Genomic DNA, 11,626 nt, shown 5'->3' with positions numbered 1-11,626 from the left:
AGTCTAAAAAATTAAAGAAAACTTATCTTTATCATTTTTTTTTTTTTTTTTAGATTTTTTTTTTCTTTTCATAATTGATATATTTTAGAATTTACACTGACTAGATATATCAAATTAAATCACTATACCGATTGAATTACTGTTGGAGAAGAAAGAGCCAATCCCGAATCAAATAGTGATGTTGTGAATACTCTCGAATTTTTGTGCGTGATTCGAATATAAGATGATCATGTAATTCTTAAAATCAGATCATTGAGTAATACCTAAATCTATTGAGAAATTTGTAGAAAAAAATATTTGAATATTTATGATTTATTACTAACATATATGTAATTGTGTGTGTATATATATTTCTATATGTATATACCCACCTTCTTCCTGTCATCTTCACAATGTTTATCGCTACATTACCTTCTTCTTTTACTCTTCACACATAAGAAGTTTTAGAGAATCTGACGTGCCAAGCCACGTTAGATTCAATCATTTTTTCTGGGGTTACCCTTCGCCCCTTATCATTTTCCTTTCTACATACATACATATGCAATAGCTCAAAAGCATTTTCAGAGGAAAAAAAAAAAGAAAAAAAAAAAAGAAAAAAAAGAAATGGAAAAAAGAAACTATTCAAATAGATTAATTTAAAGACATCAATTAAAAATGGGAGGGAAGGGAAAGGGGCTCTACTTTTCCCCTGTTCTCTCTCTACCCTTTCTCTCTCTCTCAACCACTCATCCTCGTTCAGTTTTGCTCCTTTCCATGGGGGTGGAGAGCTGCCATTGCTTGCTTCTCACAGGTTAATAATCTCGGCGTGTCTTAATAAGTTCGCTGTGAGTAATTTTTATGTTGTTTTTTGTTTTTGTGTGGCTAGATCTGCTCTTATTTGGTTTGTTTTCGGCTCGACATGGTGGATCTGTTATTTTTCCCTCGACTAGATCTCTGATCTAGGTCGATTTTTGTTTTCCTCGGCTTGATTTGATCTTGTACGAGGTTGGGTGTGTGGAGGCGCCTTATGGATGCAGCTTTGAAGATGTTGTCTTGATGATGACCTGATCTTTAGTCACTCCAGTTGCTGCTCTTCTCCCTTGGTGGTTTCCATTACCACAGCGATGACTTCATTTTTCTTATTTTATTTCATGATTTGTATATTTTTATGTGGCTTGATTTATGCCTTTGTACTGTCACTTTAATTTGGCCTTTGTGTCTTTCAAATGAAATGAAATGAAATAAATAAATAAATAAAATAAAATAAAATAAAATGGGAGGGGTGAATTGTATCCTGATCAGCAAATTCTTTCTCGCCCACGTTACGTCAACAAGATATACATTACACCAATCAATGACAACTCCACATACGTAGTATATACGTAGATATTTAGGAAAAAAAAAATGACAACTCCACATATGTAGTATATTAATTGTACAGTTTTTAATTCCCCCATGACCTGGAGAGCTATGATACGGTATTACATGGTACATGCTCTTAATCAAAAACTTTTCTGTCGCATGCTACATTTGATTCTCTATCAGATTATCACAGACATCAATAACACCTACATCAGCTAGAATTTTAGTGGAATGGTAAAGATGGGTTGGAGCATGATAATTTGGTGGATCAATGTCACACTAGAGCCTACCTTTCAAAAAAAAATGTCACTCTGGAGTTTCATATTTATATAATTTGGTATCAAACGTGATTTGTAAAAAATTAAGCCGGTGGCAAGTTGAATTATTATTATTTGTTTTTGTGGACCAAAGAAAGATGCTTTCGGGGAGACCATTAATGCACTTCTTCCTATGTGATATTTTTTAAATTATCAAGGAATATTATATACAGTAGCATCCAACACTTTTTTATATACACAGATATATTTTCTAAATACTTTATTTATTTATTTACGTTTTGCATTAAAATATATGTTAACAAAGATGTAAAATGGGACTACTTCAATTTCGTTGGACGTACGTTCATAAAATTCCTAAATTTGAAAATTATTCCCAATTTGAGCTATTCTAAAAAGTTTGTAATAAATATGTGAAATTTTTAAATTGAAAAATTATTCTCACTTCGAGCCGTTCTAAAAAGTTTGTAATAGATATGTGAATTCTGATGCAGTCAATGTTTTGTTTTCGATCTACCCATTATAATTTTAAAATTTGCATGAAATATAAGATTAATTATCCAAAAAAAAAAAAAAAATTATTAGATATCAAGAGATTTTATACACAACACTTGACCTAATTTTCATAATTTCTTCAAACTTTATGTTTATATATATATATATATATATATATTTATTAAATAGGTCTGCCACAATTACAAGTGCAGATGTTCGTTTCCTCACAACTTTATGTTTGTGTGTGTATATGTATGTATATAAATGCATGTTCATAGAAAATTTAAAATTCATAATAGTGTAAGCACTTGCGCAGTTGTGCAGACGCTCCTCTTGTATGACTAGCTAGCTAGCCTAGCTTCCTATTTTGACCCACGTTGCACTACAGAGAAACATTTTAATATTACTTAACTATATTCGTGTGTGTATTATATGTAATTAAATATATATATATATATATATATAATAATAATATAGCGATTGAAAAACTCTCCTATAAAAAGAAGGATCTGCCTTAGCATGCCGTCACACCGCTGAAATGTCTTCCTCGAAGTCATTTATATCTCCATTGTTCTCTTTATTCCTACTAATTATTATCTGTTTCTCAATATGTCAAGCTTCAGTTCCTGCCTCCGAGCAGTTCAAGTTTGTCAATAACCGCGAATTCGGGGATTACATAGTAGAGTATGATGGGAATTATCGCCTCACTTATTTTTTCGCATCCCCATTCCAACTTTGCTTCTATAACACCACTCCTAATGCCTTCACCCTAGCTCTACGTATGGGCTTGATGAGGCACGAGTCGGTGTTACGATGGGTATGGGAGGCTAACCGGGGCAACCCGGTTGGCAAAAACGCCACGCTTTCATTCGGGAAGGACGGAAACCTAGTATTGGCCCACGCCGACGGCCGGATTGCATGACAAACCGGCACTGCCAACAAAGGCGTGGTAGGGATGCAGTTACTCTCTAATGGTAACATGGTCCTTCATGACTCTAATAATAAGTTCAAATGGCAAAGTTTTGATTTCCCAACTGACACGCTCTTGGTGGGCCAGTTTCTTAGTGCCAAGGGCCCCACCAAACTTGTCAGCCGGGCTTCTGCTAGACACACCGTTAATGGGGCTTATAGTTTGGTACTTGAGCCCAAATGGTTGGCATTGTATTACAAGAGCAACAACAACCCCACAAAGCCCATGCGTTATTTTACATATTTTGAGTTGTTTAGTGTTAGTAAGGGAAGTTTAGAGTATGTGACATTGAGTAGTGAAGCAGATGATTGTGGTGGTGGCTCTCGCCTATTATTTGATTACAAAGTGAGCGGTTCTTCAAGCACTGGGAACCGCTATTTGTCTAGGTCCAAATTCAATGCCACGTTATCATTTCTCCGGTTGGGGATTGACGGAAACATCAGGCTTTATACTTACAATATGGATGCGGACATTGGTGCATGGGAGTATACATACACGCTATTTGGCGGGGACTCCTCCAACTACGAAAGCGGGTGCCAGTTGCCGGGGCGGTGTGGGAGATTTGGGGTGTGTGAGACCAACGAGTGTGTTGCATGCCCCAAACCCAATGGCAATGGGTTGTTGGGTTGGAGCAAGAACTGTAAGCCCACAATGGGCACCTCGTGTAGGGTGAGAGATTTTGACTATTACAAAGTAGTAGGGGTGGATCATTTCATGAGCAAGTACACAAAAGGTGAAGGGCCCGTGAAGGAGAATGATTGCGGTCAGAAATGCACAAAGGATTGCAAGTGTGTGGGCTATTTCTATCACCAAGACACTTCATTGTGTTGGATTGCTTATGCCTTGAAGACCCTTACTAAAGTCAACAATTCCGCACATCTGGGCTACATAAAGACACCCAAACACTAATCATGCAGGCCCAGTGGGCCTACTTTGGTGGGGTCCAGTTTTCGGAAGTGAATAAAAAGGAAATAATTTTCCTTTGCATGCCGCAAGAACGGGGCTCAAATCCCCTGTTGTGAGTTACCCTACAGTCCCCTGTTGTGAGCTGATGAAAGGCCTTAGTTTGGCCACGTATGCTTCAGTTTGTAATATGTCTGTGAGCTCCACGAAAATGGTGCAAAACGCATTATTCCGTTAAATCTGCCTTCCATTAACTTATATGGTAATTTATTACATAAAAAGAAAAAACAAATACTCAAAAAGCTAACCCTATTGACAATCTGAGAAAAGACGAACCCCTGCAAAGAAAAGAAAACGGCGGCAAAGAACCCTAAATTCTTTGGGTTTCGATCAAAGAAAGGAGAGTCAAAATTCAGCGCTTGTTGGTCGCGATCTTCGCTGGCCTTGGTTTGCTTGCCGTCAAATTCCGGCACCGTGATTCTAGGTTCTTCTCTGGCCATGGTTTGCTTCGCTATTTCGCCGGCCTTAGTTCGTCAAATTCCGGCGCCTTGATTCTGGGTTCTTCTCTGGCCACGGTTTGCTTCGCTATCTTCGCAGGCCTTGGTTTGCTTGCCGTCAAATTCCGGCCACGGTTTGCTTCGCTATCTTCGCCGGCCTTGTTTCTGTTTAGTTAAGTCGAATTTACTCTTTTTTTTATGCTCTTAGATGCTACTATTTTTCACAAATAAAAAGGTCACAGTTGTGATTACCATTGATATGATTTATTGTCTAAATTTTACCTGCATTTGTAAATTTAATTAAATCTTTACAACTTGCTTGTTGAATTCAGTTTTAATTTTTTTACTAGTGAGGCAAAATTGATTAAATTTATAATGATGATGAAAAGTTCATCATTTAAAGTGTCAGAAAAATCTAAGTAAATGTGGTGGTTGAGAAAACCTTTAGGATGAGTGATGGATTGCCCCTGACAAGGTCATGAGTTTGTGACAAAAAAAAGAGTAGTTCATAATTGAGTAGCTTTAACAAGTCGAGTTAATCAGGAGAACTAAGAATTTACTTGGAAAATATGATTCAGATCAGTTTATGTATCATGTATTGGTTTTTTTTGTGTTACTCTTCCACATCAAGTTCCAAATTTTAATTTTATTCTGTCTGTTAGGTCATTCCACCAGTAACTTGGGGGGCTCATTGTTTCTAGTATGTCAATAAAGCTCCTTATTAGATTCAATCACAGAATATCAGTGCACTTGGTTTCTCGAGTACCCTAAATCACTTTGAAACTTGCTGTAAATGAAGACCAATCTCTTTCCTATGTTAGAATTAAATCTTTACAACTTGCTTGTTGAATTCAGTTTTAATATTTTTACTAGTGAGGCAAAATTGATTAAATTTATAATGGTGATGAAAAGTTCACCATTTAAAGTGTCAGAAAAATCTAAGTAAATGTGGTGGTTGAGAAAACCTCTAGGATGAGTGATGGATTGCCCCTGACAAGGTCATGAGTTGGTGACAAAGAAAAGAGTAGTTCATAATTGAGTGGCTTTAACAAGTCGAGTTAATCAGGAGAACTAAGAATTTACTTAGAAAATATGATTCTGATAAGTTTATGTATCATGTATTAGTTTTTTTTTGTGTTACTTTTCCACATCAAGTTCCAAATTTTAATTTTATTCTGTCTGTTAGGTCATTCCAACAGTAGCTTGGGGGGCTCATTGTTTCTAGTATGTCAATAAAGCTCCTTATTAGATTCAATCACAGAATATCAGTGTACTTGGTTTCTCAAGTACCCTAAATCACTTTGAAACTTGCTGTAAATTAAGACCAATCTTCTCCTATGTTAGAATTATGTGACATAGCCTACAATCAAGTATTCTCCTTGCTTACATGTCAAGACCACAGTTGTTCCAAGCGTCATACTTTATGCAGTTAAGTTTACATGTGCATTGCATAAACTTACTTAAGTAATGTGGAGATCTCCATGTTAAAGTCATAGAACCAGAAATCGCTAAAAACTAACATATAACTCAAGTAATTACTATTTATGTGTAAAATAACTAAACTATTTATAAGTTCTACACTACATCACTTTGTGAACTAAAATAATCCAATATGGACTGCAAAAGGTAAAATTATATATATGTTTGTAAAGTCTGTATGCTTTTTGTAATAATTGCAATAATTTCTTATTTACGAATACATTGAAATTCTATTTTTTTTATTTACATTGCACAAAATAAAAATTGATGAATGCGAAATTTTGTGAAGTCTGCCAAGAGAGTAGCTTGCAGACTTTCATTATTTAGTCATTAGGCATCTAATCCCTTCAATATGCTTCTTCTTCTTCTTCTTCTCCTTCTTCTTCTTCTTCTTCTTCTTTTATTGCACTAAATAAAAATTGATGAATGCGAAATTTTGTGAAGTCTGCCAATTCATTATTTAGTCTATAACCACACAATATTCATTCTCCAATTTTGGAGTAGGTTCGTGATTGTGTTAAAAATTCAATTACATAAAAGTGAAAATTGTTGACAACTAAATACCTCATAATCCCTTTCAAAATCCTCTTTAAATTAACATGTGACTGTGTTTTTTTGGATGCTTTTTTATATGATAAAATTTAACTTTTAACTTTAAATAAAATATAAATAATATGATCTTTTAAGCTTGTAACTTTTAACTTTTATGCTTCTAAATTTACTTAAAGTCTTATTATGATCTCTGTTTTTATAAGTGCAACATCTTATTATGAACTCATAATCTAGGAACATCAAATGGGAAGGATTAAGCATGTGGCCAGGCGCGCTAAAAAAAAGGGAAAAATTGCAACAAAAGCCAAAGAAGATGAACAAAAAAAAAAAGATGTGGTATCTAAACGCGATGGAAAAAGAATTGCTGTAGATAGTGAAAGTAATTGTGATGATGCTTCATACTCTCTTTATGCCAGTTCTCCATCTCAATCATCAAGTAGTAGCGATGAGATTGAAGGTGGAGGTCATTTAAAGCGTAGAAAGGTTAATTGTCAATCGAGACAGAGTGAGAGTGAAAAACACTGTAGGAAGTTCAAAACTGAAACAGAAGGGACGAACTGTAAGCCATCATGGACCTTGCTTCTTCAAATTTAGGTATATTTTCAAAACCCTGAATGACAATGAGATCAAATTATTATAAATTTCATGTATTCTGTTATTATTTTAAAAAATTTCTTTTTGTAATGATAAATTATGTTGTTTCCATATATTTTTTATTGAAGTTATTGATTTGATTAATACAAAAATTTGATTAGAAAGAAATAAAATAAGAAAATATTTAGACTAAGGTACTGAATATATATTGATTAGAAAGAAATATAATAACTCAATATATATATATATATATGTATATATACAAGAATGCTTTGAGACTAAGGTACTGAATATATATTAGTATATAAGTATATATATATAACATCATTATGTTGAATTGACTTAGATTTATGAGTGACTATTAGTTTTTCAGTACTATGTGAATACCTTAATTAGATGGTGAAGGTGTTGAGTGTGGCAATTAATAAAAAAATTTGCCAAATTTTTTCTTTTGACAGTGACGATGAAGGTGGTGAGTGTGACAATTAATAGTAAACTTTGCCCAAAAATTTTCAAAGATATGTTAAATAATCTATAGCTAAGTGTATGTTTTTTTTAATATTTGGAAGAAAAAAAACAAAAAAATAGATGTCGCTCTTTTTATTATTTCACTTTAAAGGATTCGCACCCATTTAAAAAGGCACATGAAAAATTGTTTGTGCTGGACTTATTTTGTGGACTGTGATGTTATCAAGTAATGTTATGAAGATCCTTGGTACTGATTTTAACTTTTTCTGTTTTTTTACTAAACTTGATTTAATTATATTTTTTGTTTAAAGTGATGTATTGCACCAATGTTCTTACCTTAGTGATATATATGTTGATGTATGGAAAACAAAGTCGCAATGTAATTAAACAATAAAGTTTAGAAAATTTTAAATGGTATTAAAATTTTTAATTATTCATTGTATTTATAATTTCAGGAAATATTATCAGGAGAAGTGCAAAGCAGAAAACCCTTCCAAGAATTGGAGAAAAGTTGATTATGCACAAATCAGTAAAGATGCCGGAGAAGTTTGGAATAAAATGAGTGAAACTGAAAAACAACCTTTCAAGGATGAGTGGGAAAAGGAAGAAGCGGAAAGGAAAAAAAATGCAACAAAACAAGCCCCCAAACAAAAGGTATTATGTCATTTTGCCTTCCCTTCCATCCTATTATTGTTTCATTATTTGAGGCACGGTCCCTTGTTTATAGTATTTTTGTTTTGTAATTGATCATTTAATTGAACTTTTATCTGTAGAAAAATCAGAATCATTGGCACAGATGCTCGATCGATCAATTTGTCAAATGTGTATCCTAACTTGGTGCTAAGAAGATCAAAGCGATTGAGGAAATTGGCTTTGGGAAGTTGCTGAACTTGAAATGCACACGTCTGGATCGTAACCTCTTTCGTTATATATTCAGTAACTTCGACTGCCACACCGGTCTTCTTAGAGTCGGCCATAATGAATATATCTCTATATCAGCACATGATGTCAATTTCATATTTGGCTTGCCTTGTGGGGAGACGGACGTGCCAGAAGGTTCTGATGTTGAAGCAGAATGGATAAATAATTGTGGATTTCGTAGTCCAGGAGGGATGCACATAAATGCTTTGCAAGACAAGGTTACACAACTTGATGTTGGTGACGATTTTAAGCGAGCATTTGTTTTATTTGCATGTGCAACAGTCCTAAGGCCAATTGGTCGGAGTAATGCCCACCTAAGGGGGTTTGAATCTGTGAACAAAGTCAATTCAATTAGGACTTACAACTGGTGTGGTTATACTTATAAACATTTGGTTGAACCCCTCAAAAAGCCGGGAAAAGAAAGACACAGTTGGACAGGGTGTTTAATTTTTCTGCAGGTATAATAATTTTTTTTTACTAAATGTTACCTTTTAAAATACTTAGTATATTGGATAAAGAAAAGCCTTTCCTCAAACCTCTATATCTCAGGGCAAGTGTATATATGTTAATTATTTGATGTCATTGAATTTAGTTACTATATCTCATCCGAGTTGATGTAAAATGGCCCGGTAAAGGGGATGTCCAATCTGTGAGTTTTTGGACAGATGAGAATGTAAAGAAACGCCTTCAATGGGAGGAAAATATGGGAGGCTTTGGACATGGTCAGGTAATTTAAATTTTTTTCGTACTTGTAGTTTTTAATTTTTAATTAATTAAAGCATCATAGTTGTATTCATTTTTATAACCGAGTGTAAAACACTTGTGATAGGCTCGTCCCACAACCAATTCTATAAGTGGTCATGAAGTCCCTATCAGTGATTATTATTCGTCACCCTCACATTCTACATTTCGTATAACCAATCCAACTGCCGATACAAGTTCGGACTCAGAATACGAGGTAAATATACATTCCATTAATAAATGGATATTTTTATGAAGTTTACATTACATTATGTTTTTTTAGTATATTTGTTCTTATTGTCATAAGATCGCAACTTCTTAACCTATTATCTGATGTGTGCAGCGCTACTTTCAAGAATTGAAGATGCAATTTCAAAATACTAACCAAATTTTCAGGAGACTTCAATCCATTAGGGAAAGGCGACGGGAGAAACGAAAGAAAGGTACTGTGGAGGGTAACACCAGTTCAGGTCGCACGAGTATTGGAGAAGAAAGTGGTGAGCATTTGAATATGCAGCCGCAAAGCAACTCGTCCGATCCCCATTTGGCGGTTCATGGAATAAGCGGTGAAGGAGTAAATATTGATGAAAATGACATTGTTGAAGTTGACGATGAATGTGGAGTTGATGACAATTCTGACCAAGTTGAAAAGTGTTTTAATCATGTAGAAGAATCAAATGTCGAAGCCAGTATCTCAAATACTGACCAATCCATGGCTCATGCTGGGACGGGTAATCTGGAGGCTGCAGGGGAGGGTGTTGAAGATGGCCTAAATGTTGTGCAAGAGGCACAAAAGTATATCAATTTCTCAAACATCCCTATAGGTATAATTCTTTAAATGCTCAACCATCTTTTCATTTATCCTATTATGATTACCTTAAATTAGTAATTGATATTGATTATACATGACATGAGTTAATGATTATGTCCCCAAAGAAATTGTTAGTGGTCGTCGACGAGGTAGGTCACGATATGCACACTCTCCCTGGGACTAAACAGAGTCTAAGAAAAAAAATTAGACTTAGTACTGATGACAAAATGTTGTTGAAATATGTCAGAGCCCCTGACCGTGACAAAACGTAAGTAATGGATATGACAGATTCTAGGCATGCCCTTTTTTTATGCTTAATCTTATGTTCAATGTTTTTTAAATACTTATTTTATTCTGTTATGTTAGTGAAATTTTGGTAAGTATTGATGCTGCACAACTAAATCGGGCTGATGTTCTTACGATGTTCGGTGATGAGTGGGTGGCAAATGTTGTGAGTGAGTGGATTACATGAATATTAACCCCATTCATATTTTTAGTCCATGTTAAATTTGGGTTTTTTTTTTTTTTTTGTCCTTAACATATGATTTTCCTTTCTTATAGGTAATTGATTATTATTGACGCTTCTAAACAAAAAACAGGATGAGAAGAAAATGAAGTCCTATTTTTCCAGTTTTGCGGTACGTTGCATGAGGGATGAGAATGTGGAGTTTGTAAGTAATAAGGAGGAGCGCAGGAAACGCTTGGTGAGCGCCTGGGACAAATACTGCAGAAAATTAAAAACAAAGACCAGCGAATTTCATAAATCTGAGTTGGTATGTTATTTTCTTTAACAATCCATGTCTTCTGCCTATGGTTTCTGGTTGTGACAATATTCCACTACTAATATATGTCATGTGTTTAACAGTTCTATTCCCCTGCATGCGTCAGTAATCATTGGTTCTTGTTTGTCATTCACCGTCCGGATAAGCTTATTCATTACATATGTATCAACGGACTTGGTTTTAGGCACACAAATTATGGTTTATTGGTGGTATACAACTCTTTTATTCTAATTCATTTCATTTTTTAATTTGATATGATCATATTGTTAGTAATTTTGTTTTTGTATTGCAGAAAGATTTTCTTGACATTGCACTAGGAGAAAATTTGGATTTTTATGATATCATAAAGCGTCAAGATTTACCCGTGCAGCCTGACCCGTGTGTTTGACTTTATACTTTTGAAATCTTTTTGTTGTTTAACTTATTACTTGTATGTTTGACATGAACTTCCTCAGTAGCTCTCTTATACAATTTTTAATTATTGTTCAGACATTCATGTGGACTTTTTCTTACGAGGTTCATGGAGTTATGGGATGGCAGAAGATTGTTGGGAAGCTTCAATGTTAGTATAATGTCATTGTGAAATATTTTTCTATTTTACAGTGGTTTAAACATAATATATATTTTTTCCTAACAGTATGTTACTTCTATGAAATGGTACAGACGGACTCTACTGTGATCCGTATAGAAATGGCACTGCAACTTTTGACCGATCCTTTGAACGAATGTAGGCAAGAGATTTTGAACAACAGTGCCAAGCATGGGAGAAAAGTTAAATTTGCACCAGGTTGCAAGCT

At 34.5% G+C, this 11,626-nt stretch overlaps 1 pseudogene; it reads left to right on the top strand.

The window, feature by feature from the left end:
* Positions 1–2,649: 2,649 nt before the first annotated feature.
* On the top strand, positions 2,650–3,990 carry LOC132309978 (epidermis-specific secreted glycoprotein EP1-like; annotated as a pseudogene).
* Positions 3,991–11,626: the final 7,636 nt, after the last annotated feature.

Source organism: Cornus florida, unplaced genomic scaffold (genome assembly GCF_030987335.1).
Source record: "Cornus florida cultivar Cherokee Brave unplaced genomic scaffold, ASM3098733v1 CherokeeBrave_3.0.0_Hap2_Chr05, whole genome shotgun sequence".
In the NCBI taxonomy this organism is placed as follows: domain Eukaryota; kingdom Viridiplantae; phylum Streptophyta; class Magnoliopsida; order Cornales; family Cornaceae; genus Cornus; species Cornus florida.
Note: the sequence above shows the minus strand (reverse complement) of the source record. Positions and strands in the feature narration are given on the sequence as shown.